This window comes from Macrobrachium rosenbergii, chromosome 37 (genome assembly GCF_040412425.1).
Source record: "Macrobrachium rosenbergii isolate ZJJX-2024 chromosome 37, ASM4041242v1, whole genome shotgun sequence".
NCBI lineage: Eukaryota > Metazoa > Arthropoda > Malacostraca > Decapoda > Palaemonidae > Macrobrachium > Macrobrachium rosenbergii.
This window is the reverse complement of record NC_089777.1, coordinates 1,298,552-1,325,981: the sequence shown is the minus strand read 5'-3', so window position 1 is coordinate 1,325,981 and position 27,430 is coordinate 1,298,552. Positions and strand designations below refer to the sequence as shown.

Sequence of the window (27,430 nt, the reverse complement as noted above, 5' to 3'; positions counted from 1 at the left end):
ATATTCACTAATTACTGCATTTCATATAATTTTCATGAATAAATGCACTTTTTGTGATAAAACTATTTAAATACTCAGGTATATGCATTTTTACAGGGTTTTTCTGTGTTTAAACTATCAAAATGGGCAGTTCTAAGTGTTTTTAGAGGGGTTTTAAGTACTCGCGGATATTAGCGATTTGCGGGGGGTGTGTGGGACGCATCCCCTGCGAATCGGGGGTTCACTGTACATGCCTGAATATAGGGGTAATTTGATTAGTTTTCACACTTAGCTGTAAGCCATATATATCTTTAGGGGTAATGTTGTAAGATGACTTTGAAATTATATTAAAGGGTTTTAGGGTGATAGTTTAAGGTATATTTGGTAGTTGAGCTATTAAAATAGGCAGTTATAAGCAACTATTAAAATAGGCAGTTACAGATAAGCATTTTTAGAGGGACATATCAGGTATTTGCAGATTTTAGCTGTTTGCAGGTGGTTGTGGTCCCTATACCCCATGAATACGGGGTGGGGTGGTTGTTGACTGTACATTGCGACCTGTTTTTCCACACTTTACTTTTCCACACTTCATTTTGTCATGGATTTTTGTGGAACATATCTTTTCTGCGAGAACTTTCACCAGTTCGCGGATTTTTTCTATGGACTGTATCTCTAAAATTAATACTAATTCAGTTTTTTCGTAGAACAACACTATTTGTTCACTAATTACAGTATCTTTTCATATTGTGTTTGTGACTAAATACTGATTTTTATGATAAAAATTATTTCCAGTGTACTTATAACAATTTACAGTGTACAGTAGAACCCTGGTCCTCGACCATACCTGAACTCGACATAATCAGATTTTGATGCGAAATGTCGAGTAAATTTTGCGTCGGAGCTTCAACAACAAACCAGAATCCAACCCAATGAATCATATGATGTTTGTAAACAAAAGTGTTTTGGTCAGCCACTGCTAATTGGCGTTGTTGGCTATCTACATTCAGACATTTGTATATTACGTATACATTACAGTATAAATGGTAAAAATTTAGTACAGTAAATACACAGTAGTACGTTCATAACTGTTAAATTGGAAATAAGTGTAATCTCTGAAATACAGTACTGTACGTATACTATAGATGAGAAGGTGTTTACATGGTGACCAAGGTCTCATGCTCAATTTTTTTTTAGGCAGAGACGCACATGTGCATTTATGTAGTGAATGCAATGTTTACATGTGCTGTTTGGTAGCGAACGCCTTCTTAAGCTTCTTGGTGAAGAAGAGTTTAGCCTGACATTAACTCAGAGATGCTGCTTACAAGGATATTTTATGGAAAAAAATATGTTAGGGTATCATAGCAGTTATTGAAAGATGTTTTACAGTGATTTTGTACACTACTCCAGTAGACTCTGTATGAAATTTACCATAAATTAATACTAAACATAAACAACGTTTGTGTAATCAGTACCGCGATACGCCACCAGGATGGCGCTTTGGTTTGTTTACTGTATCTTTTCATATTGTTTCATGACTAAATACTGATTTTCATTATAAAAATTATTTCAAGTGTACTTATTACGATTTACAGTGTACAGTAGAACCCCGGTCCTCGACCATACCAGAACTCGACGTAATTGGATTGCTGAGTGCCGACATAACTTGGGAAATTTTTCTTAATTTTATGAAAACAGACATACAGTAATTTGGCTTATTTTAACACCATATTATTAATTTACCATAATAATCAGGCTTGTTTTTCAATATTATTATTAACAACAGTTTTTGTGTGTACCCGTTACAGTACATTCTGGTAGTGTGCCTGTAGGCTGCTTAGCCTAGCCTATGGCACTCGGTCTACCGTCGGTAATACGGCTGCATTGGTTGTAGGCCAATTTTTTGATACAGTATGCATTTAAAAATGCACTTATTTAATTGTAATTTGTGTAATGTTTTGTACAGAGATGGGCAAAATCACTAAATTTAGTGATTTTGGAAATCAAAATCATCCCAAAACATTGATTTTAAAGTCAAAATCAAAATCACGAAAATCAACTATAAATTTAAATGATTTTAAGTTGATTTTCAAAATCATTTTCAAAATCACTCTAAAAATCACCTAAAAATGTTACTGTGCAACTGCAACATGTAGGCATTAGGTTGTAAAAAAACGACACTTTCTGTTTATAAGTATATTCCAAACCAAAAAACCAAAAAAACAAAAATAAAATAAAAAATAAGAAATAACCCTCCCCCCAAAAAAAGAGCTAAAACGGGGTATGTTCTAAAATTCATTTCGTTTTCCATTTGCCTTTAATAAAACAAGCTGTTCGAATTTTGCATCAGAAAGACATGTCCTTTTAGGGTTATGTATCATTCCTGAAAATGAAAACAATGTTTCTACAGGAGCTGATGATGGAAATGAAGAGAAGAATTATAGTGTTTAAATACTTAAAGTACATTAGGGTACCGTAGTAAACAAGAAAGATTTTTACTTGTGTCCTGAAAATAGTGCAATACTTCCAAATCTTCTTTATTGTGAGGAGTTGTCGATGAACCTTCTAAGGATTTGAAGAAGTCCTCTTCTCCACTGTCACTGCATCTTTCTTCCATGTCAGCATTTAAAGATGTGATCTTTCTTATAGCCATTTGTAGAGAGGATTTAATTTGTGCTTTTACTTCCTCTGTTATCACATTTAGTTAAAGACACCCATCTCAACTTGAAATAGGGATGAGACACTGATGCCAAAATAGCATCAATAATCTCAGGATTCAAATCCAAGTACTTCTGAAATCTAGCTTTATACCCTGAAAGCACTGCTTCCAATAATGGCTTACAGTATCTCGAGAAGCTCTTTCAACAGTAATGCCGAATAACTTACGGCATTACTGTTGAAAGAGCTTTGGATTTGGTTAAAAAGAGTGGGTATCAAACATCCGTAATAACAATTTCCTTCCTCCTGCAACTTGTCTAAGGTAACAGCGATTGGTTTCATAACAACTACATATTCTTCTAAGAAGTCGAGCTCATTTTCTTGAAACACAGGAAGCTTTAACTCTTGCATTAATGTATTTATCTTCGTTCCAAGTTGTTGTAGTTGAAGAATAGAATCATACATAGAATTCCACCTTGTAACAATGGATACCTGAATTGTTTACTGATAATTGTATTTATTATTTCCGAATTCTTGGGTTTTCCTGCTGCGTTCCAAAGAGCTGAGACTTTCCCATAGTTGCATGGTTTAACTTAGATAACCCTGGACTCTTCAACCCTTTGGCAGCATCTGTAGTTGCAACTAAATACAAAGTATGACTAGCACACCTTAAATGGTTGGGAAGGTTGAATATTGGTTCTTCATGTATTTCTGGGAATGACAACAATGTCAGCTCATCTCCTTCATCATTGTCATCTGTCAGCATTTGCACTTTCTCTTGCTGGTTATCATCGTCATCAGGGTGTGGATATGTGATCCCAAATTTCTTGAAGCACTTAACAAAATGTGCCCCATTATCTGTAATTGTAGCCACGATTTTCTTGTAGCTGATGCCAAGGTCAGTATTAATCTTTTCAAGGAGTTCGGCAATCCTGTCATAAGAGTGAGTTCCTGGAAATCGTCTGCAAGCTGTGGCTGCTGACCCCCTTGTAAGATCCTCATCAATCTGTAAATATATTCTAAAACATAGAAGATACATACACACAGCAGGAAGCTAGGGATCATTTCGTCACTGGTAAATTGTTACTTTGTTATTATTTTTTACAATTAACTCTTAATAATTAGAATGCTGTTATGACAAGAAACTGTCATTTCATAAGAGTATGTAATGAAAAGAAATGCTACCTTGTGACATAAAATATAGAAAAAAAATTATAAACAATAGTTACCGAGTGAGCTGTAACACCCATAAAGCTTCTGTGCTTGGTAGACTAAAATATGTCAGCTGTGGTACAAATATGAGAAAGAGCTTAATTTATTCTTGATCTTGACCATCATTTCACTAGTCTATGTTTCCACTAATTTGGAGAGAGTTGTTCTTGATGGTACCTCGGCAGAGCGATTGAGATCTGTAAACATTATTCCATTCTGACTATTCACAAAAGTGTTGAGTACTGAAGTAACAAACTGCACATATGTGCTTATTTAGACTCTACAATATACCTTTAAAATAAAAACAAGTTTGTATTGCTTTCAAAAAAAAAGAAAAAGAAATTACTAAATCATATATGAAATTTAATCAAAACTCCTTGGATGGCTGTAGTGTATCATACTTACAGGAAACAAGATCTGTAAAGTCTTCATTAGCCACAGTGCTGAGAGGAAGCATTCCATTAGCTATAAATGAAACAAGTCTCTTCTCAAGACCACCCTTTGTAATAACATTCGTTGTGCCCGTGGTCTGGGATGTCTTGAACATGGAATCCACAAATTGCTGTTTTAATTTCTTTGCTGAGCTTGTTCCCACTTCTGCTGCACATGCAGTCGCATGTATCTTCAACAAAATTTTAGAAGCTTCATACTCAGCTACAATGTCTGGATGTAACTTCTGTTGGTAATATATATATATTTAATATTATAAATTCATACTGGTATATATATTATAGATTTATATAGATATATTCCGTTCTTTACATATAAAAGAAAAATAAGAAAAAATCGCCATAAACCGGAACATCAAAAAAAATCGTAAAAATCATAAGAAATAAAATAACCTTCAATGTCTCTGATTACTTGAAAACGCATCTAAAGTTCATTATTAACTTGAGTTTGTACATCAAAAACCTTCAAATTATGATTATTCTGCCATTTTGAAAATATTTCTTCCGTCGGATCACTGGTACTGTCGTAATCTGTCTTGGCAACATTAATGTATCAATGAAATTAAATATTCTTCTGAATTTGTTTAAAATATTTGGCGCCTAAATTCCAGGAACCTCGTAAAGAACTAAAGTTTCTGAGGACTGCCTGTATTTATTATTAGATTATAATTTTTATATAAATAATATTTGGCATATAAAGAAAATAAGAAAAAAATATATATAAACCATAAAAAGCAAAAGTAAAAGAAGTACCAGGCAATAAAATAACCTATAATATGTCTGAGAAGATTTTGACAAAGGAAAATCTAAAGTGCTGAGGAAGACCTGAACTTGCACCTTTGTACACTGCATACAGATAGCTTGATCTTATTTGTCCATCTAATTCCACAATTTGAAAATACTTGCCACCTATAATCATGGTACTGTAGATCTGTCTTGGCAATAATTAATGTATCAATGAAATTAGAATATTCTTCTGCACTTTGTTTAAAATATTTGGCTACTGAAATTCCAGGAGCCTGCTTAAGATCTAAAGTTTCTGACATGACTGATTTAGTATTAAGAATCTAGAATTTTTTAAATGAAATAATAAAACCTTATTTTAATATATATATATATATAACAATGTAAATATATTATATATATATATTTATATAAAAAACCTATATATATATATTATTCTGCCGTTTTGACAAAGGAAAAATCTATTTCTCCATCGAAGACCTGTGTCACCCGGTGAAATAACAAATGAATTTACTAGAATACATTTGCTAGATGGTTATTTAAGGGCGTCGTGGCGGAACCGTCGTTTCTAGAAATCTCAACTGGGCTGTCAGTATGATATAATATATATATATATATATATATGTATACTGGTATATATAGATAGATGGCAGGTCCATAATTTTTGCACTTCCGGGGTATCTAGCAATATTGGCTTTTCAAATTATTCATCAGAAATTTTTTAAAAAAATGTACAGTATTCGGATGTGAAGGTTTCTTATTCAGAAAGGAGGATGCGAAAACGACTTTCATCCAGTGTCTGGGATAGAAACAGCAGATGATAATGGGATTGATCTTTTTATTTGACGATTTTAAACCAATTTCCGTTTGGCCAATTTGGGGCTATTAACAAAATTGTTTTTGAAGGTATATTTACCTAAAACCTACAAATGCATGGGACATACATACATACATACATACATACATACATGTTCCAGTCACAGAAAGGTGTCCTAATGTTGCTTGACTGTGAGGAACAGGTATTAGAACCTGTAACATCAAAACATGTACACTAAATCCACTGGAGTCTGAAATAAACTAAACGACTTGTTTTGTTAAGCATCTGCAATTCAACCACCAGATGCCGGGCATTTTTCAGAACTTTTGCAGCAGAAGCAGTGGTATTTAGGGATGAAAATGGCCCTTCCGCTCTTTAGAGATTAAAATGATCGTTTAGATGTTTACAATTTCAGCATAGTCACCGAATCCAATCATGTTATCGTTTCACATGGAGAGAGAGAGAGAGAGAGACAAAATGGTCTTCTCATATGCCTCTTAAAACAGGGTTATCAGTAGATGACCCCTCGGTATGATTAGTCCCAATGTCCTATTGTAAACACCTTCATCAAAGAGAGAGAGAGAGCTAACCACCATTTGTAATAAAATGGTGCAAAGTGATTTTAGTGATTTTGATGTATTTTCAAAATCAAAATCACTTACATTTGGTAATTTTAAATCAAAATCAAAATCACTTGAAATTTTGGGATTTAGAAATCAAATCAAACTCATGTCCATCTCTGGTTTTGTATAAAAAGGCAAGGTTGGGCTAGTGACTGGTGGTCAGGAATGGATTAATCCATTTTCAGTTATTTCTTATGGGAGAAATTGATTCGAAATTTGACTAAATCGAACTTCAACGCTTTTGGAATGGATTAGCATCGAGGACCGTGGCTCTACTGTATTTGTTAAGCTCATGCCAGGTTGGGCCCCAGACTGAGTATAACAAGTGTGCAATTCGATTCAATTCTCTCTCTCTCTCTCTCTCTTCTCTCTCTCTCTCTCTCTCTCTCTCTCTCTCTCTCTCTCTCTCTCTTTAAGGTTAATCTCTCTCTATCTCTCTCTCTCTCTCTCTCTCTCTCTCTCTCTCTCTTTAAGAAATCTCTCTCTCTCTCTCTCTCTCTCTCTTCTCTCTTTAAGGTTAATGTAAGATGTATTTGAAATTATATTATCGTAAAGTGTCTTTGGATGATAGAGCATATTGTACAATATTTAAAATATCCACCAACAATATTTTCGTTTTATTTTCCAGTAAAAGCAGACCGGAAAATAAAATTAAAATAATTTGGGAGGAAATCTTTTGAATACAGTAAACCCCATTGGTGGCGGTCTCTCATGATTAGCGGCCCCATTAACAGGGGGCTTTCTCTATGGAACACATATAATGCTGTCCCCCAAGGGAAAACCACCCATTCACTGTATTTTTCCTGAGAAATATTCACTAATTACTGTATTTTCATCTAATTTTCATGCCTAAATGCACTTTTGTGATAAAACTATTAAAATACTCAGGTAGTGCCTGAGATAGTTTTCACCTTAAGATAATTCATGTCCTTTGTTGGGTGTCGTTGTCCCTTGGACTGGTGAAAACTGGTTCTGACCACTCCATAGATTCAGGAGGGAAACTTTATAGTGACCCAAGGGGGCCTCCTTTAACTTCAAACCCTGTTGGCAGCTGCTGCTTAAACTAGTTTTTTCACCTGTTATAGACACGATGCTCAGAATTGAGACTACTAAAATTATATTTAAGCGATTGAAATGATTTTAAAATTATATTTTAAAGTAATATTTAAATTATATTAAAATGATACACAAGTGTTTCATGAATGTATAACATAAGCATTTTTAGAGGTACATTTATGATAAACTAATGATGATTTAGGAACTAATTTTTCAAATATTAATATTAAGTTTAATAAACAGCAACATTATCCTGATTTTTGATCCTTCAGTGAACCTTTTTGCAAGGTGAGTAAGGTTAAATTTTGGGTTCTTTATTTCCTGAATTCCCTTTCCCCAGAAGAGTGTCCTCTGAGTCTTCTGTTGGAGGTCCCATGCTCGTTGAGTTGAGCCACAACAGACTCGAAAAGGTCCTTATAGAAGGGGTTAGAATGTAATGATGCAGGGTTGCCCATTCCTTGGTGGAATTTCCCAAAACTGGGATGACTGTGGAAGATGATTTTAATTCTGCCATTGTGTTGTTTTTAGTCACTATAAATTCTGAAAATCTGTCTTCACATGATTAATAATTTTGAAAGTGAAAGGACAGAAGGCTGGGGCTACTTGGTGAGCAACTTGGGTCTTATTCAAAATGGAAGTAGAGATCCATTTTTCATTGACCTGGTAAAGGATGATTTGCCCATTCCTTGGTGGAATTTTCCGAAACTAGGATGACCGTGGCAGATGGTTTTAATTCTGCCATTGTCTCTCGTTTTTAGTCACTACCAGTTCTGAAAATATGTCTTCACGTGATTAATGTTTTTGAAAGTGAAGGGACAGAAGGCTGGGGCTACTTGGTGAGCAACTTGGGTCTTATTCAAAATGGAAGTAGAGATCCATTTTGCATTGACCTGGTAAAGGGCAATATCTTTAGCTTTTAATCCTATAGGCACAGGTAAGAAAACCATTTCTGTTAGTGGTTTCTCCATGTCTGGTGAAGATGGTACCAGGTGCCATTCTGTATTAGGGAATGCTGCCGTTTGTAAATTCTACATTTACAACTTTGATCATAGTTTTTCACTCATAAATTACCTACTTGCCATCGGGAGAGAAATTGCACATTGAGGCATCTCACCAAGGATCTGAAGTTCTGTATTGGGAACTGACCCATTTGTTGTCTCTAGTCGGAATTCTAACATCAAACTTTGATTGGGCAGCATTTGTATCTACACTCACTTTTCGGTTACTGGATGTAGTACTTTTTACACTTTGGTGCATGACTGACTTTGACTCACTTTCAGAATCATGCTTCATGCCTCTTATATTGCTGTTCTGTGGCAATGGCATCTTTGATGGCACTCATTTCCCTACGAACTGACCAAATGCAGCAAACTGTATCCCTTTTGGGGGTGGCTTTATAGTCTAACTGGCTTCAGCAACTGAACTGTAACTGCTTGATCAAGGGGCAGAAGTCCTGGGCAAGTTACTATACCTTTCCAAAAATGTAGACAATTTCAAGTCTGAGTTAGTGGATCCCAGTATCCCTTTGGGGAAAGATCGTATTCAGCATCGGTAGCTGCATTAGGAATGGAATTTCTGGAATGTTTCTCCATGGCTAGCTAAAAATTGTCCCTGAACCTTCTGGGTTTCAGTGGGCCATTTCGATGGCAATATCTGCTTCATATTTTTAATAGAATGTCAACTCCATGTAAAGATTCCTCTACTTCCTCCGTGGGGTTAACCGGGGGTGTATGGGGGACTGATGTTACTGGGTTTTGGCCCAAACATTTATCTTCCTATTTTTGATGTTTCCATGATCCTCGATAATGAAACGGAGAAAAAAGTCTACTTTTTTCGGAGCTCGATGCACATGCGCAATAGTCACTTCTCTTTCTTGCACTGTGCCCAATACAGTAGTCACTTCTCTTTCTTGCAGGTTCTTTTGATGTTGGAAAAACTGGGTTCAGCTTCACTAAAGATAAGGGAAAGTGCCCTCTTATCTTTGAGTCCGTTATATACTCCATCACGTGTTATAATGTTAATCATTACGACACAATACCTGGCCGAAAAGACCAACTAGAAGAGAATTCTTTGATATTAGTTTGGTCACCATGTTGCTGTGGTAGACCATGGAAGGTAACTCTTTGAGGACAAAACAAGCGAGTACGCTATAAAAAATAAATGATTTACTAATTTTCAAATATTAATATTAATGTAAACACAGCAAATTATCAATTCATTAAAGAAAATTTAGTGAATTAGTAAGATTTTAGCTAAAAAAAATTTTCCCTCTTTTCCCACTCTCCTCAGAGGAGGATGGAAGAATTATAACCTGTCCAAATATGTCAAATATCTTGACATATTGACCACAAAAAGTAGAAAAGTGTTAAGCTCTTACAGTGGTCAAATATATGATGTTGCTTATTTAGTGTCTCTCTCTCTCTCTCTCTTTTGCCAAAGATGAGAGATGGATAGAGATAGATAGATAGATAGAAAGGAGAGTGGTTGATAGAAAGATATACATAAAATATACTGCATTATACATTTTAATTGTTTTTAACCATACACAGTTTCTCTCTCTCTCTCTCTCTCTCTCTCTCTCTCTCTCTCTCTCTCTCTCTCTCTCTCTCTCTCTCTCTGCACAGAAGTACAGCAAAATAAAAAAAGGACACAGAAGTATTTTGCTCAACATGTCAAATATGGACAGACAATGTTATTAAGTCAAGACTTAATGTACAAATAGTTGAGGATGAAGAAAATGAGGAAGAGGAAGTAGAGGAAAACGAAATAGAAGAAGAAAATAAGATTGAAGAGATAGAAAACAATAATGAAAACAAAGAACAGGATAAGATTATGGATGCAGAGAAACTGATAGACTACATATGAGGCAAAACAACAGCATACATACGAAGAAATAAACTATGAAATGACAACCCAAAATAAAATCCGAAAGAGGTTGTACCCGGATATACATACTGACGAGAAAGAGCAAGAAAAAAGAAAAGAAAGACATAGTCTGCACTCTTTTGATAAGAAGGAATTGCAGATTCTGTGAAAGATGTCACTACAAACATCCCAAGATATGTCACAACTTTGAGATTTATGGCAATTGTGCATATCTAGGCAGCTATGAGGTTGAATGCAGCAAACTACATCCAGAAATATGCAGAAACTTGAGACAGGGAAAAGGGTGCAGATTCAACAAAAAGTGTAGGCATATGCATCCTGTAGCCATGAAGAATGAAAATCAAAATCAAATAAATTTAAAAAATCAGAGTAAAAATGAAACAAATAAAGAAAGGAATAAAGAGTATGAGACGAATGAAAAAAGCAAGCCAGCACCACGTTATGAAATGTCAGCATCGTGATATGAGGCATCAGCACCCAGGTACCAGTGCAAAGGCTTAATGTATCCTACGATGCAAAAGGGATGAATAGATATGGAGAGTGATGCAGATACAAACTTAAAATGAATAAATATGAAGATTGAAGATCAAATATATTGGAAAAGTTGGATTTTTAACGTCCAGTTATGGAAATGAAGAAAAGAACAGCATATCAGAACAAGGAAGACATGGGAAAAGTTTGACAAAGGGAAAAATCTATTTCTAGGAGAAGACTTGTGTCACCCGGTAAAATAACCTTTCAGCACTTATTTCTAGAGTAGCCTATTGCTAAATATACAGAGAAAAGCTTACAAAAAAGCTAAGCGGGTTACTACCCCAGTGCGAGCTCCATGAAATGGAGTCGTGTATGAGAAAGGGTGAGAGTGTCACAATCACAGGCCTCCGCCCTGTAAACATTCCCAATGTCAAAAGTCCCACCGAGTGAGGTGCCGTTACAAACCCCCGCACCACTCGCGGACTGTAAACAAACCGGCGTCACCCACATTCCATGTTAGCACCCCCATCCTGGAATGGTATTTTATCAGGGGGGGAAAAGAAAGGAACCATGGGTGGGTCACCGGGTGACACAGGTCTCTCCCCCAGAAATAGATTTTCCTTTGTCAAAATCCAGCACTGGGTTTCAAACCTGTGTCACCGGTGAAAATAATAACAGAGAAATCAAAATACCATCCTGAAACAAAGGAAACTTGTAGGAAAGTAATAAAACTAGAAGTCCACAAGAGTTTTTAATTATCCCGGTAACAGATGTAGTATTTGAACACTAATAAAGATACTTAAATTTAATGTAATATTAAAGTGTACATAAATATATAAAAACATCCTTGAATTAATAGGTACATAAATGTGAAAATAATTTAAACATTATACTTAAGACTAAGGTGGAGGAACTTATGTCCCACAAGAAAAGAACACTGGGATATCTAAATTAAACACATTAGACAAAGACAAACTGACATGGTCAGGAGACAGGCTAATGAAGCATGCCTGACGCTGGAGTGACCGAAGGAATAAATGAGGCAGGTAGGAGGGAGGAGGAGTGACTGAGTACTAGAAAGAATTAAACGGAGGGAGCAGTGTTTCCTGCGCCACTGTAGTGAACTTCAAGGCTTCCTAGTGATTTCAGATAGTAGCGTTTAAAAACTCTGAGAGACTTCCACCCCGTATATTTTGAAAGATCCTCGAAATTCATATAATGGGAAATAGTTAGTGGAGTTGGCCACTGCCTAATGTCATGTACTTTTGGAACTGAATCTGGGTTTGCATGTTTAATGAAATACAAGATCCTGTTGCCTAATGAAACTCATAGAGATAGTTCCTCCCCTTCCCTTACAAACAAGAATGAAGTTATCTGTGAGGTCCTGTCTAAATAGGCTTCCAAGGTAAAGACTGGGCATAAAGACAGGTCCTGTGGGAAGAGGATGACCTTCCAGGAGACCACCTATCTCGAGGATCTTCATTCTTAGCTAGGAGCAGAAGGTGAGGAGCTAGCAACATACCACCTGATGGAAGGGAAATCAATATAGTTAGGTTCTCTAGACAGGGCAGACAGTTCAGAAATTCTAGCACCTGAAGCTAAACTAATAAAAAATAGGAGTCTTCCTCAATAGAAGTTAGTGAAAGAACAAATGCAGTTATCTATTCTAAGGCTAATTTAAGAACATCATTTAAAGAACAGGAAACCGTATGTGGCGGTTACTGGTCTTAAACAAACACAAAGCTTTAGGGATTGTGAAAAATAGAAGTCTGTTAAGTTAATCTTAAACCCGTGCAAAGTATCTTTTTCAAAGCTGATTTTGCTGTAGTAATAGTACTTGAGGCCAGACCTTTCTCAAATAATGACCTAAAAAATGAAATTGCTAAATTAGTGGTCATTACAGTTGCTGCAAATTCTTTTAAGAAGAGTGCTAATTTCTTTACTGCTGAGTCATATTGTCTGAGAGTGGATTCCTTTTGTCTGATTCACAAGACAAAGTGTTAATAGGATCAATGTGCTGGCCTTCTGAGCTGCAGCAACTTCATGAAATCCACAAAGCCAGGCATTCTGAATTCTTGAGGAAGCCCCAGCTGATCTGAGTTTGTACTATTTCGTCAGTTTTGGGTTAGGAATTTGCAAGCACCCGAAGCTTCAGCTCTAGAAGAAGTAGAGCCAGTTGCTCTTCGGCCAGTTGAGCCACTAGGGCTATCTGACCCTTGAATGTCCTGAGCTTGTGAAGGACTTTCCAGTGTTCTGGGTTTACTGGGGGAAAGAGGTAGATCCTTTTTCCACTTGTTCCAATCTATGGACATTGCATCTGTAGGTGAGCTACAGGGTCAGGTTAGAACAACATAACAAGGTAGTTTGTGGTTGCATTCTGTTGCAAGAGATCTACTTGAGACCAGAGACTTGATTGCAAATCCATCCTGAATGAAGTTTTGTCCAGGGACCATTCCGACTCCAGCGGAGTTGTCCTGGATAGGGAATCTGCAATGACATTCCGGACCCCTGCAAGATGGGTAGGGAGAATATTGCTATCATAACCTGGTTGATCCGACTCGATTTGGAACCTCCCCTGTTTATACAATGTACTACTACTGCGCTGTCCAGAACAATCTTATATGAATCAGATTGTTGGACGCAGTTTCTTCAGAGATTAGAAAAGACTGCCATAGCTTCCAGGACATTGATATGGAACTGGCTGAACACGGTGGACCCAAGTCCCTGTACCTTCTTGTGTTGAGTATCCTCCCCACCCGGCAAAGGCGTCGGTGTGAATTACTAATGCGGAGGAGGAAGCGAAGGGTACTGACGATAAGCTCTTGACGAGTTGTCGGGCCGGAGTCTCTTTTTCAAAAATCCCGGCGGAATCAGAATGCTGTCTCTGAACCTGACATTGGCTGCGGCTCCGCCATACCCTGTTTATGTCTCAGTTTGGATTTCAAGAAGATCCGTCACTGAAGCAAACTGAAGAGAACTTAAGACTCTTTCTTGGGTATGATGGGAAGCTTTCTTGTTCTTGAGGAACTGTCTGGTTGCCTTTGCTATTTCTCTCCGTTTGGCCGGCGGAAGAGATAGTATGTGTGCACACAGGTCCCACTGGATCCCTAACCATTGAAAGCGACTCTCGGAACTAGAGCGGGATTTCTCCTGTTTATTTGAAAGCCAGTGATTCCAGAAAGCCGATTCACTATGGCTGTTGCTCGGCATTCGTTGGCGTTGGATGCCCAAACGAAATCCAATGCGTCTAGGTATGCGTAGCATGATCCCCTGGACCGAGGTTGCTGAACTGCCGTATCTGCCAGTTTGAGTGAAGATTCTGGGGGCTATATTGAGACCGAATGGCATGACCCTGAGCAGGTATAGCGGTTCCTAGTCTGAACCCCAGATAAGGAAGAACCTTCATATGTCGGAGCGTGATAATAGGCGTCTGAAGGTCTATAGAGGTAGTTCTGGCTCCTACGGGGGCAGTAGGGTCCCGAACCTGCGAGATTATGGCATTGCGAGCTTGTCGCGTGGATGTAGGAATTTAGACGAGACAAGTCTAGAATTACTCTTAGCTGACTGGAACCTTTCTTTTGGAGACACTGAACAGTCTGCCTTGAAATTTCAGATGCCTCGCTTTCTTTGTGCCCTCTTTAATGTAGATCTTTCACAAAGTCCTTCAGAGCCTTGGACAGTGATTGATGGAACCTGACTTTGGGAGGACCTCTGCTGCTCCACCCCAGTCCTTTGGAGATATGCTCTGTGCCCAGGGCTGAAGCTCCACTGAGAATGTCGAAAATGATATAACCTCCGCCTACCTGGGATATCTCACTGGGGCGGGAGAGAGTCTACTCCCCTTCCTCTGGAGGAGGGCGGGGTGTTCTCTACGGAGTATCCTCTGGCTCGTTCCCCTTGCGTTTGAATTGACAGAAATGCGCCCTGGCTTTCATATGAAGTGTTGACTGGGAGGCTATATGAAGGAGCAGCGAGAGGTTGATGGGCTGGTTGGACCAGCACATACTGAGGTTGAGGTTGGGACTGAGAGGTTGAGGGATGACCAGGGACGGGGACCTGGACAGCCTGCAAGACAGTCTGAGTCGGGAGCCGTTTAAATTTCTTGAACTTCTTCCCGGGCTTGGGGTGAGTTCAGCGGAGCTCGAACTGCTTTCTCTTGGGATAAGCCCCAGGAGGCGGAGACTCTGGTGGCTAGATTGCCTCAGCCAGGACTGCATCAACCTCTTCCTGGGGAAGAGATTAGCTCCCAGATGGAGCTTTTCATGAGCCTGTTGGTGGCTGCAGAAAGAATGTGTTTCGGCAGTTCAACGAACTAATGAAGTCATACAGGTCCTGCTGGCTTCCTTCAGAGATTTCGTCAGCACCTGAAATGGCGTCTTACGCTATATACCACTGGCGTTGCCTCTGCTAAAGTCAGAGAGTTTGAGACCTACTAAGTCTGTCCTTAGACTCAGCTTCCAGCCTTCAGGAAGCGACTCGGGATCTTAGGGGTTGTTCGCTGAAGAGGTTAAGCATGATCAGGGTCCAGTCGGTAACGTGAAGTGTCGGGGCTCTACGAAACTGAGAATCTCAGGTAAGACAAGAGGTGGGATCTGTCTCCCGGAGATGGGAAGGAGCTTACCCTCCATACAAGCCTGGTTCGTGAGAAGCCACTTTAGAGAGATGCAAGGGGTGGAAGAACTTCTCCCAGAAGGGCATCGTAAGCACCCTTGGCCGGGGTGAGTTTGGTGTTCTCCGCCTGCCACTCCGACAAAGTCCGTAGTAGGGCCGACTGGGCCTGGTCCCTCGGGAAGATGACAGTTTCCTTGGGGACCTTATCGGACCGAACCCATGCCTCCTCGGTGAGCCTGGCAAAACCTGCATAAGGTGATTGCAGGTTAGGAGGGAAGAATTCTAATTCCTCCAGCCTACGGGTGCCTAGGCCCTCGATAGTAAGGGTACCCTCATGCTGGGGAGCAAATAGGGTCAGGCGCCAGGGTTTCCCTTTATCTAAGGGGAGGGAGGCTGGAGGTGTCGGGACGGAGAAGAATCTGTTGGCGCTCCGCCACTCATGAATCCAGAGATTAAGTCCTTGAGACTTAACCTCTTGTGATAAGGAGAGCACGGAAGCATTTGAGGAAGACAGTTGGCTCGAGAGTTGCGACAGCTTGTCGTCAACTCTTTTGTCGAACTTCTTCATAAAAAGCTCGGCAAATGCTTCAGCATCAAAGGAAGGAGGAACCTCTTTACTTTGTTTAGGCCGTGCTCCCTTCCCAGAAGTAGAGGCCTTGCTCGTAGGCGGCATGCGGCCTGGGGGCCGTGGCGTCTTGAGGAACCCAGAGGCGGACTTTCTGGGACACAAGGTCTTTTCTTAACTGATTTAACCTTAGGGACGGTAGACCTTGCACCGTCCATAAGGCAGAGGACTACGAATCCTCGGAAGGAAGAAGCAGTAGAAGGAGAGCTAAAGCAATGTGATTCAAGTGCCTCACTTACCCCCTTACCTGCTTGCAGATCCAGGTCAATGTTCATGTTCCCGAGGTCCAGATTAAAGCCAGTTATCCTCGGCAACCACTCAGCATGCAGCGACTTCTTCCTGGGAGGGCTGCGTCATCTCCTGGATCCCAGCGATCAAGGGGGCGGCTACCTCGTCCGCAACTGAAGCTGAGATCCAGGCGCCGGGGAAGAGAACGTTACAAACATCCTTCGACAAAGCGTAGGGTTTCCTGCCCCGGCGTTCCTCGAGCGTGACCCAGGTCTTGGTCGACATCGAAGAGTCGGAGCTGCGGTCAATCTGGAAAGAAAGGAAAGTCGGTGACCGGGCCTCTAAAGAATATCTTTCAGTTATCCATAGAACAAAACTGAAGGCAAACATGAATCGGAAAGGAAAAACTAACACCGACTCATCAGAACCTGCTCATAGAGGGCGTAGCACACCTCACAACCATCAGGGTGTCAGACGATCAGGTCCCCTACGTGGACAGCACACCCGGAGTGGGACCTGCACACCTCATGTCCGCTGGCTTGATGAAGCACAGCGGTGCACCCCTGCTCTGACAGCGCACCATCTGTAAGTTGGCGGGTATATAGTATGCTGATAGGGCTGCGGAGTAGAGTGCGGGCAGTGTCTTAGGATAATAAACAGTTATCAGGTAGGTCCACGGAAGCGTGCAGGAGGTTAAAGGAGCCTACTGGAACATGCAAGATCAACAACCTAAAGGACCACGGAGTTAATCGAACGACAGGAAGAGTCCCAAAGGATAAGTTAAAATACAAAAAGGTAATAAATAAATGTATATATATATATAATAAACAGTTATCCACGTAGGTCCCGCGGAGTGTACCGGAAGGTGAAGGGCCTACTGGAGCATGCAAGATCAACAACCTAAAGGACCACGAGGTTAATCGGGCGACAGGAAGTCCCAAAAGGATAGTGTATATATATAAATATAATATATAATATGTATATAATATGTATGCATACTAGGGAAAGATCAGCTATAAGTGGATATTTCTGCTTGAGCAGAGGAGTCCTGTACTCATCACGGTGGCCGTGGAGAGGTAGTGAGCACCGTCCGACCAAACACAATACCCACGGAGTGGAAAGGCGACAAACGCCCGACTACCTAGCAGAGAAAAACACAAAGATAGCTAGTCGTGGGTAGATACTAAGGAACCATAGGTGTTCTAAATGAATAGAAACGAGAAGGTAAATGTCATGGGCGTGTGAATGACAGAGACAGTCAGGTGGGAAACTCTAACTGGCAACATGAACACAGAATTTCCCCCCCTGGATGACGTTCTGGAGAAACACTTTCGAATTGGGAGTGAAAAAGGGCAGCACTGACACTAGGAGAAGGAGGGGGAGTGGTATGAGCCATGAGAGAGGACCCATAGCAGCGACCAGGGGTGAGTAAGCACTCCCGAGGCGCCATGAGATCAACCTTCTCCCTTCTGTCGAAGACGAACATGCAGATGATACTAAGAGAGGAGAGGGTGGGGGGACTCTCAAAAAGGCCAAAAAAAGCAAAGAAGGTAAGGAATGGGAAACAGGGTGTGGGAGCACGGTCCCCAACTGAGGTCGACCGAGATGTGACCGGGTAGGTCGGAACCCGGTAGCGAGAGAACAAACCAATCAGTGCAGAGGAAGGGGATATAGGCTATAAGCGTAGGGACAGGAGTAAAGCTCCCGGGCCTTAGTGAAGTTAACATAGTATATGAGCGAACCAAGGGGGAGTGAGAGATGGGGGAAAGGAGTAAAGGGGAGTAGGAGAGGGAGGTGTATACATGAGGATGGAGAATAACCGAAGGTGTGGATTCGGACGGTAGGCTTCTGCGAGATACCTCGCTATTCCAGCTTAACCTTGTTAGGACTCCAACAGTCCTAGCGGAAGGGGCAGAAACAGGAGGGAGAAGGCGCATGTGACTTCTAACCAAGCGCCCACCTGAGAAGCTCAATCATGAACCCTCCTACACACACTAACCTTCCCTCCCAAGAGGAAGAGGCATATAACCTAATCCTAGGCTAACCTAACACAACTTGACTGGCTGACGGAGAAGCAAAGGAGAAAATTATCTACCGACTAGCCTAAAGTTAACCTATCTAAACTAAATAATTCAATAATTCAGATAATCACTTAAGGACATATGTAGAAGGAGGACCAAACCCAGCGATATGAGCGCGGAGGGAAAATGGCCGACCTTCCAGATTAAAAAACAAAGGATATTATCCGAAAATATCAAAGACATCCATGCGCTAGGCTAAAATTAAACCCAATAAGCATAATTGTATCATCTCAAATAATATACCCAAACACTGGAGGAAGTGAGGGTCCAAACACAACACATATAAATTATTAAGGATCGGATAGGCGCGAGAAAACTCGTAGCCTAAACGACAAAGGACGAACTTCCCAGAAGGGTAATAAAACAACTTAATAAAAAATGCCCATTGAATATAGGATAAGCAAAAAGGCACAACAATAAGAAAATGAAGGAGCGAAGCCCGACATAAAAATCCGCACGAGACTGAAGGTCATGGGCGGGAGAAGGTGGAAGAGAGCGTATAAATCCCCTAATTATTGAATTAGAGAGGGAAATAAGGCCTCTACCGCCTAAAATAGAAAACAGAGAGATGGTACTCAGCTTGGAGTGAAGAATCCTGGGAGGATGCCATAGTAGAACCAAATTTAGGGTTACAAGAAGGCACACACAAACAGGACAAGCGAGCGCGACTAAAAGTGGGAATGTGGTGGCGCGGTTTATTTAGAGTCACGAGTGGTGCGGGGGTTTGTGCTGACTCACTGGGTGGGACTTTTGACATTAGGAATGTTTACAGAGTGGGAGGCCTGTGATTGTGACAATCACGCTTTCTCATACGACTCCATTTCATGGAGCTACTTTGAGGTAATAACTCCGGCTTAGCTTTAGCTTTTCTCTAGTATATTTAGCAATAGCTTTACCTAGAAATAAGTGCTAGTTATTTTCACCGGAGTGACACAGGTCGGAAAACCCAGAAAATCCTTATCATTACAATATTAGATAATGGGGATAACGAAAACCATAAATGATGAATCAGAGGTTTAGTTTGAGTAGCTCAGAAAAAATAGAGTTCTTAGAAGAACTAACCCAAACTGAAAATATAGATATAACGATATAAGTGAAACCTGATACTCCCAAGAGACTGGTAATGATGATCAAATAAAGGGTTTCCAAACTTATAGATCAGATAGAAAAAACAGGAATCAACGGGGAACCACGATATATAGGAGAGACGTAAATCAAGGAAAAATCTGTGAGAAATATAGTAACACAGAATGTGAATTAATAGTGGTAGAATTTGAATTTGAAAAATTAGTAAACATCGTAATATACAGAACCCCTAATACTAAAGAGTTTGACATAATAATAGACAAAATAGATGATATATATAGAAATCACAAAGAATGGAATATACTCCTATCCGGAGACTTTAACTTTCCTTTTGTAGATTGGAAAGAACGAATAGGAGATTGTGGTTGTATTTATACATATAAAAAAGAGAGTAATAGTAGCGCAGAAGATAAGAGGCAATTTGAAAAGCTATTAGATATGCTACTGGAACATAACATCCAGCAAATAAATCACCTGCCAACAAGAAAGGATAATATTTTAGACCTAGTATTTGTGAACGACGTGAATTATGTTAAAGATATAATAGTATATAATACAAGTATTTCAGACCATAATGCCATAGAATTAACAGTCCATTCCAAAGCAAGTGAAAACAGAGATAAGCAAGAGATGAAAAAATGGGAAGGATATGGAAAATACAATTTCTATAGTAAGAATATAACATTTTCAGAAATAAATGAAGAATGAAACAAAGACTGGGAAAACATATTCACAAATGATAATATACAGGTAAATATGGAAATATTATATAAAATATTAGAGAAAATAGTGGATAAATATATACCAAAGAAGAAGAGTAAACATCAGTCACGCATACCAAGAGACAGAAGGATCCTGTTCCAGAAAATGAGAAAGTGGAAAAAAATTCTTGCAAAAGAACAGAATGCATGGAAAGTGATGGAACTAAAAAAGAAGATAGAAAATGCAAAACAAAAGATTATACAGTACAGTCAAAAGAAAATGAAAAACGGGACCTAGAAGAAAAGATCCTACAAAATATCAAGCAAAACCACAAAATTTTTTACTCATATGCAAGAAAGATGAATAAAAGAGTAGAAATAGGCCCTCTAAGAATTGAAGGGCGATTAACGAATGAAAGAAAGGAAATATGTAACATATTAGCAGAAAGATATAAGAGTGAATTTACACCTAGAATTGATAATGAAGATAATGATACAGAAATAAGAGATGAAAATAGTGAATATTTATTGGACATAGATATTAATGAAGCCGATATTGTGCAGGCCATTAATGAAATTAAAAATGGATCAGCAGCTGGACCAGATGGCATCCCTGCCATTTTGTTAAAGAAAGTGGTTCATTCAATCGCAAAGCCGCTTGCAATATTTTAGGACAAAGTGTAGATACAAGCTAGATTTATGATGAGCATAAATTAGCATATACAGTACTCGTATTACCCTTATTTTCAAAAGTGGATCAAGACTAGAGGCAAGTAATTATAGGCCTGTGAGTCTGACATCTCATATTATGAAAGGGTGATGAAGAAAAATATAATGAAACATTCAATGAAAAATAGTTTGTTTAATATAGGACAACATGGTTTTGTACGCGGAAAAAGTACACAATACCAACTGTTAGTCCACCATGAAAACATATATAAAAATATGATAAAGGAAAAAGATACAGATGTGGTTTACCTAGACTTTGCAAAAGCTTTTGACAAGGTAGACCTTAATATATTAGCAAAAAAAAAAAAAAAACATAATATTGTGGACAAAGTAGGAAGATGGATAAAAGAATTTTTGCAAAACAGATAACAGATAGTGATTGCAAACGACGAGAAATCGGATGAAGCTAAGGTAATATCCGGTGTGCCACAAGATACGGTCTTAGCTGCATTGCTGTTTGTTATTATGATCACAGACATAGACAGTAATGTTAACCCTTAAACGCCTATTGGACATATCATACATCGACTAAAATTGTCTGTTGGATGCCGAGTGGACGTACCGTACGTCGACTACAAAAAATTTCAACCTTTGGTCAACTTTGACTCGACCGAAATGGTCGAAAACACAATTGTAAGCTAAAACTCTTACATTCTAGTAATATTCAATCATGTACCTTCGTTTTGCAACAAATTGGAAGTCTCTAGCACAATATTTCAATTTATGGTGAATTTTTGAAAAAACTTTTTTCTTACGCACAGGCTGTAACTCAGCCGAAAATTTCATAAATTCTTTCGTCATTTTGTCGTAATTTTTGCACTGTTCTATATTAGCCGTTACATAAAGTTTTATATATGAAAATGTGCGCAATTTCATGTACAATACAGCAAAATACAACCCATGGTTATAGCTTTTATCAGTTTTGAAATATTTTCATATGAACCATGATAACTGCCAAAATTTCAACCTTCGGTCAACTTTAACTCGACCAAAATGGTAAAAAAACGCAATTGTAAGCTAAAACTCTTACGATATAGTATTCAATCATTTACCTTCAAAAATTGGAAGTCTCTTGCACAATATTTCAATTTATTGAATTTTGAAAAAACTCTTACACAGAAATCTAGTAATATTCAATGTTTCACTGTTTATATTAGTCGTTCAGTTTTATTTGAAAACAATTGGAAGTCTCTAGCTTTTATCAATATTTCAATTTATGGTGAATTTTTGCTAAAAAAACTTTTTCAATCATGTACCTTCATTTTGCAATAAACGCGCACAATATTTCTTCTTTCGTAACACGTTGTCGTAATGTTTGCACTGTTTTATATTAGTCGTTACATAAAGTTTTATATATGGAAATGTGTGCAATTTCATGTAGAATACAACAGAAAATAACTCATGGTTGTAGCTTTTATCAGTTTTGAAATATTTTCATATAAATCACGATAACTGCCAAAATTTCAAGCTTTGGTCAACTTTAACTCGACCGAAATGGTAGAAAAACGCAATTATAAGCTAAAACTCTTACATTCTAGTAATATTCAATCATGTACCTTCATTTTGCAATAAACTGGAAGTCTCTAGCACAATATTTCGATTTATGGTGAATTTCTGAAAAAATTTTTTCCTTACGTCTGTTGCGCTGTAACTCGGCCGAACATCTCGAAATTCTTTCGTCATGTTGTCGTAATGTTTGCATCGTTTTACATTAGTCGTTACATAAACTTTTATATATGAAAATGTGTGCAATTTCATGTAGAATACAACAGAAAATAGCTCATGGTTGTAGCTTTTTATCAGTTTTGAAATATTTTCACATAAATCACGATAACTGCCAAAATTTCAACCTTCGGTCAACTTTAACTCAACCGTAATGGTAAAAAAACGCAATTGTAAGCTAAAACTCTTACATTCTAGTAATATTCAATCGTTTAACTTCATTTTGCAATAAATTGGAAGTCTCTAGCACAATATTTCGATTTATGGTGAATTTTTTAAAAAAACATTTTCCTTACGTCTGTGCGGTAACTCGGCCGAACATCTCAGAAATTCTTTCGTCTCGTTGTCGTAATATTTGCACCACTTTATATTAGTCGTTACATAAAGTTTTATATATGAAAATGTGCGCAATTTCATGTACAATTCAACAAAAAATAACTCATTGTTGTAGCTTTTATCAATTTTGAAATATTTCCATATAAATCACGATAAATAGAAAAAAATTCGTCTTCGGTCAACTTTAACTCGACCGAAATAGTCGAAAAACTGCAATTGTAAGCTAAAACACTTACATTCTAGTAATATTCAATCAATTAGCTTCATTTTTCAACAAACAGGAAGTCTCTAGCACAATATTTCGATTTATGGTGAATTTTAAAAAAACATTTTTTACGTCCGCAGCGTTACTTAATTCATGCATCATTTTGTGATAATATTTTCTCTGTGTTGCTTTGATTGTTTTAAAATTTGTTATATACCAAAATCATTGCAATTTAGTGTACAATACAACTAAAAAAAATTAACTCATTAGCTTTAACCGTTTTGCGTACAGTGCGATTTGTATACAATTATATAAGGGGTTTTTTTACGCTGTCATATATTCCAATATTTATATATGATAATGATATTTTTTCATTTCTGATGGTCGCATACTAAACTTCAGGCAATGACAAAAAAATGAGCCAAAAATGAACTCTTAATCTTAAAAACTAAGCGTGCTGTGATTTTTTTGAAAAAACTTTTTTCCGCTGGCGCTTAACTCACCGAACGCCGCCGGCATACGGGAGACGTTTTTGTAAATAGGGCTTCGGCGTTAAAGGGTTAAGGACTCGGTAGTGAGAAGTTTCGCTGGTGACACAAGAATAAGTAGAGGAATTACTTGTGATGAAGATAGGAACTTGCTACAAAGAGACCTAAACAAAGTATATGAATGGGCAGAGGTAAATAGGTTGGTATTTAACTCTGATAAATTTGAATCAATAAATTACGGTGATAAAGAAGGAATGCTATATGCATATAGAGGACCTAATAATGAGACAGTCACAAATAAGGAAGCAGTTTAAGAGCTTGGTGTGATGTTGAATAGGAATATGTTATGCAATGATCAAATAGCACTACTATTGGCAAAATGCAAAGCAAAAATGGGAATGTTGTTCCGGCACTTCAAAACAAGAAAAGCTGAACACATGATTGTGCTTTATAGAACGTATGTACGTAGTCCACTTGAATATTGCAATATAATATGGTACCCACATTACCAAAAGGATATTGGACAAATAGAGAGTGTACGAAGGTCCTTTACAGCTAGAATAGAAGACGTTAAGGAACTTGACTGCTGGGAAAGACTACAATTCTTAAATTTATATAGTCTCGAAAGGAGAAGAGAACGCTACATGATAATACAGGCATGGAAACAGATAGAAGGAATTACCAAAAACATCATGGAGCTAAAAATATCAGAAAGAGCAAGCAGAGGTAGATTAATAGTGCCCAAAACTATACCAGGAAAACTAAGCACACAGGACATTAATCCACCACGCACCAGCATCGATAATGCAACGTCTATCCAGTGTGATACCAGCTCATCTGAGGAACTTATTAGGAGTGAGCGTAGATGTGCTTAAGAATAAGCTTGACAAATATCTAAGCTGCATCCCAGACCATCCAAGATTGGAAGATTCAAAATATACCGGAATGTGCATTAGCAATTCTCTGGTAGTCATGAGAGGTGCTTCACACTGAGGGACCTGGGACAACCTGAACGAACTGTAATGGCTGTGTGTATTAAGGGTAAAATGTTTAGGGTGACTTTGATATGATATTAATAATATTTCAAAGATTAATACAGTAATAGGATAATAATTTAAGGTATATTTGATGCAGGATGATACTTTAAGTATACATTTGGTATTTGAACTTTCAAGATAGGCAGTTATAAGTGTTTTTAGAGGCAGGTGTTAACTATTTGCAGATTTTTAAATATTTGTGGGGGTCTGGTATGCATCCCCGCAAATACGGGCTGTTTACTGTGTATATCTATAGGGAGAGAGAGTGAGAGTGCAAGCAAAGCTGAACACAGTTACTGATTTGTCAAAAACGAGATTAATTACAAAATTTTTTTTAAGTTGTTTGTGATATTGGCAGTTTAATAAACTACATGCTCGAAGTAGGGTATGGCATAATTTAATGCCCTGCTCAAACTAGGTATAATCCACTTGTATTCAGTTGATATGGAATCGGTCCCTCTATCGTTATGTTGGTAGGCAATAACTTAAGTGGCCACACACCTTCACCCCCAACCCAAAGCTCCTTTCCCTTTTATCTTTCACATCAGGGCTACCAAGACAAATCCTGCTACAAACCTGTCTTGCTTGGGAAACTGGATCTGGCAGAACTGTCCGGAACTGTACATTATAGGGTCTTGGAATGTAGTGGAAGACAAGCTTAATCAGAGAGTCAGGTGATATGGATGGAATGGTCCCAACACCAAGACATTGCAGAGAGGTTTTTTGATCTTTGGGGCCTTCCAATGATAGATCCTTTTGCAGCCCGGTACAACGGGAAGTTACAATGTCGTGCTCAGTCATACCAGACCCTTGGGCAGCGATAGAAGACCCTTTAAACAATCTAAAGGATATGCCTTCCCTACGTTCTGTCTGATTTATTAGGTGATCAACAGGGTCATGATCACCGCAAAACTCAAGCTGACTCTGGTGGCTCCCAAGTGGCCACATGCCAAGTAGTATCTGGACCTGCTAGCTATGCCATCCAAGTCCCCAAGATTCCCCCATGGCACAATTTGCTTTGCCAGCTGCACATAGAGAGGTATTACCAGGCAGTGGAAAGGCTGGCACTTCACGCTTGGAGACTATCCAGCGTTTTCCAGCGTCTCTTGTGTAGTGACAGGGTTTTCTGGCTGCACAGTGAAGGTGTCTGGATACCTGCAAAAATCCTCAGTGGCTGTGTACCAGGGGAAATGAGCCATCTTCTGTGATTGGTATCTTCATTGGGATATCTCTCTAGTCAGAGCTTCTCTTCAGCAGGTACTGTACCTGATTTTCTTGTCTATCTTCGCCAAGAGAACTTCTCAGTTTTGGCCATCAAGGGCTATAGAGCTGCATTTGGCCATGTCCTTTGGTTGAAGGGGTAGATCTCTCGTTCTTGTGGAGATGTGGGGGATCGCTATGCTTTTGAGAAGCTTTGAGCAGCCTTCCCCACCCAGGGAACTCAGGTCCCCTGAGTGGGATGTGACTCTTGTGTTGAGGAGCCTGGTTCGTGCACCATATGAGCCATTGAGAGAGTCATCAGACAGGGATCTGACCTTTAAGACTGTTTTTTTGCTTGGTTTTGACAAAGAGAGTAGGCAAGCCTCATGGCCTTTCCTTTGATGTTAAGTACTCAAGGGGATGGGGATGTTATGTTCGGGTTTGTTTCAGAATTTGTAGCGAAGACTCAGAATCTGTCGACCCCCGACACCTTATCAGAGTCATTTTCAATCCCCTCCCTAGAGAACTTTGAAGGTTATGATCAAGACGAGATGCTAGTTTTTCCGATTAGGGTGCTTCGTTACTAACTTGGGAGAACTCAGCATCTCAGGCCTGAGTGTTGACACCTCTTCATTAGTTGCAGCTTGACCAAGAAAGAAGTGTCCAAGAAAATTATCTCTTAATGGTTTTATGGGACAATCAAATGGGAGTATTGTAATCTTCTGACAAGGTAGACGGGATCACAGTCCGGGCAAGAGCTCACGAGGTTAGGGGCATTACCCTCTTCCTCACATTCCAGAAGGACCTATCGGTTCAACAGGTGTTACGAACAGGGGTGTAGTCCTGCTAGACCACATTCATATCATTCTGCCTTTGGGACGTTACCCACAAGTCCTTGGACGTGTTCCTTGGGTCCTTTGGTGGCTGCCCAACAATTTGTTTAGCTTATCCGGCTCCCCAAAGGGGACTAGTAGCATCTCACCTAGGGTTTTCAGTAAGCAATAGAGACTGTGTGTGAGTGACTTTTACCTTTCTCTCTCTTAGGGCAGAGAGGTAGGTAGTGAGCCATCATGCACTGGACAGGTGAGTCAGCACAACAGGAGCACAGTCTTTTATCTTTTTGTAGATTGTTAGATGTGTGTACCCCCTCTCTTTAGGGTAGAGAAGGATTGATAAGGAAACAAACCTGTTGGTTTAATTGTCTCTGACACTATTGGGTTCATCCAAGCCTTTGGTGGAATAATGACACAAACTCATTACTTAATACCTAGAAGTTTAGCAGTTGCAACATCCTTCATGTTCAACAAGCTAGAGGTGCAGGGATTCCTTCCTCAGCTCTACCAGACCAGGAAGGTATTCCCATGTGAGAAGAACTATCAGTCAGTTCAGAGATTTACCCACACTCCCCCAGAGTGGACAAGTCTCTTATGTAAAGAATGAGAGTTTGTGTTTGTGTAGGAACAAATAGGAAATTTTTAAAGTAATT

General features: G+C 39.0%; 1 protein-coding gene across 4 annotated transcripts in view; it reads left to right on the top strand.

Moving 5' to 3' along the window:
* The window catches only part of Alg3 (Alg3, alpha-1,3- mannosyltransferase), a 314,859-nt gene that overhangs the window by 105,914 nt on the left and 181,515 nt on the right, over positions 1-27,430 (top strand). The gene's annotated exons all lie outside the window — the stretch shown is intronic.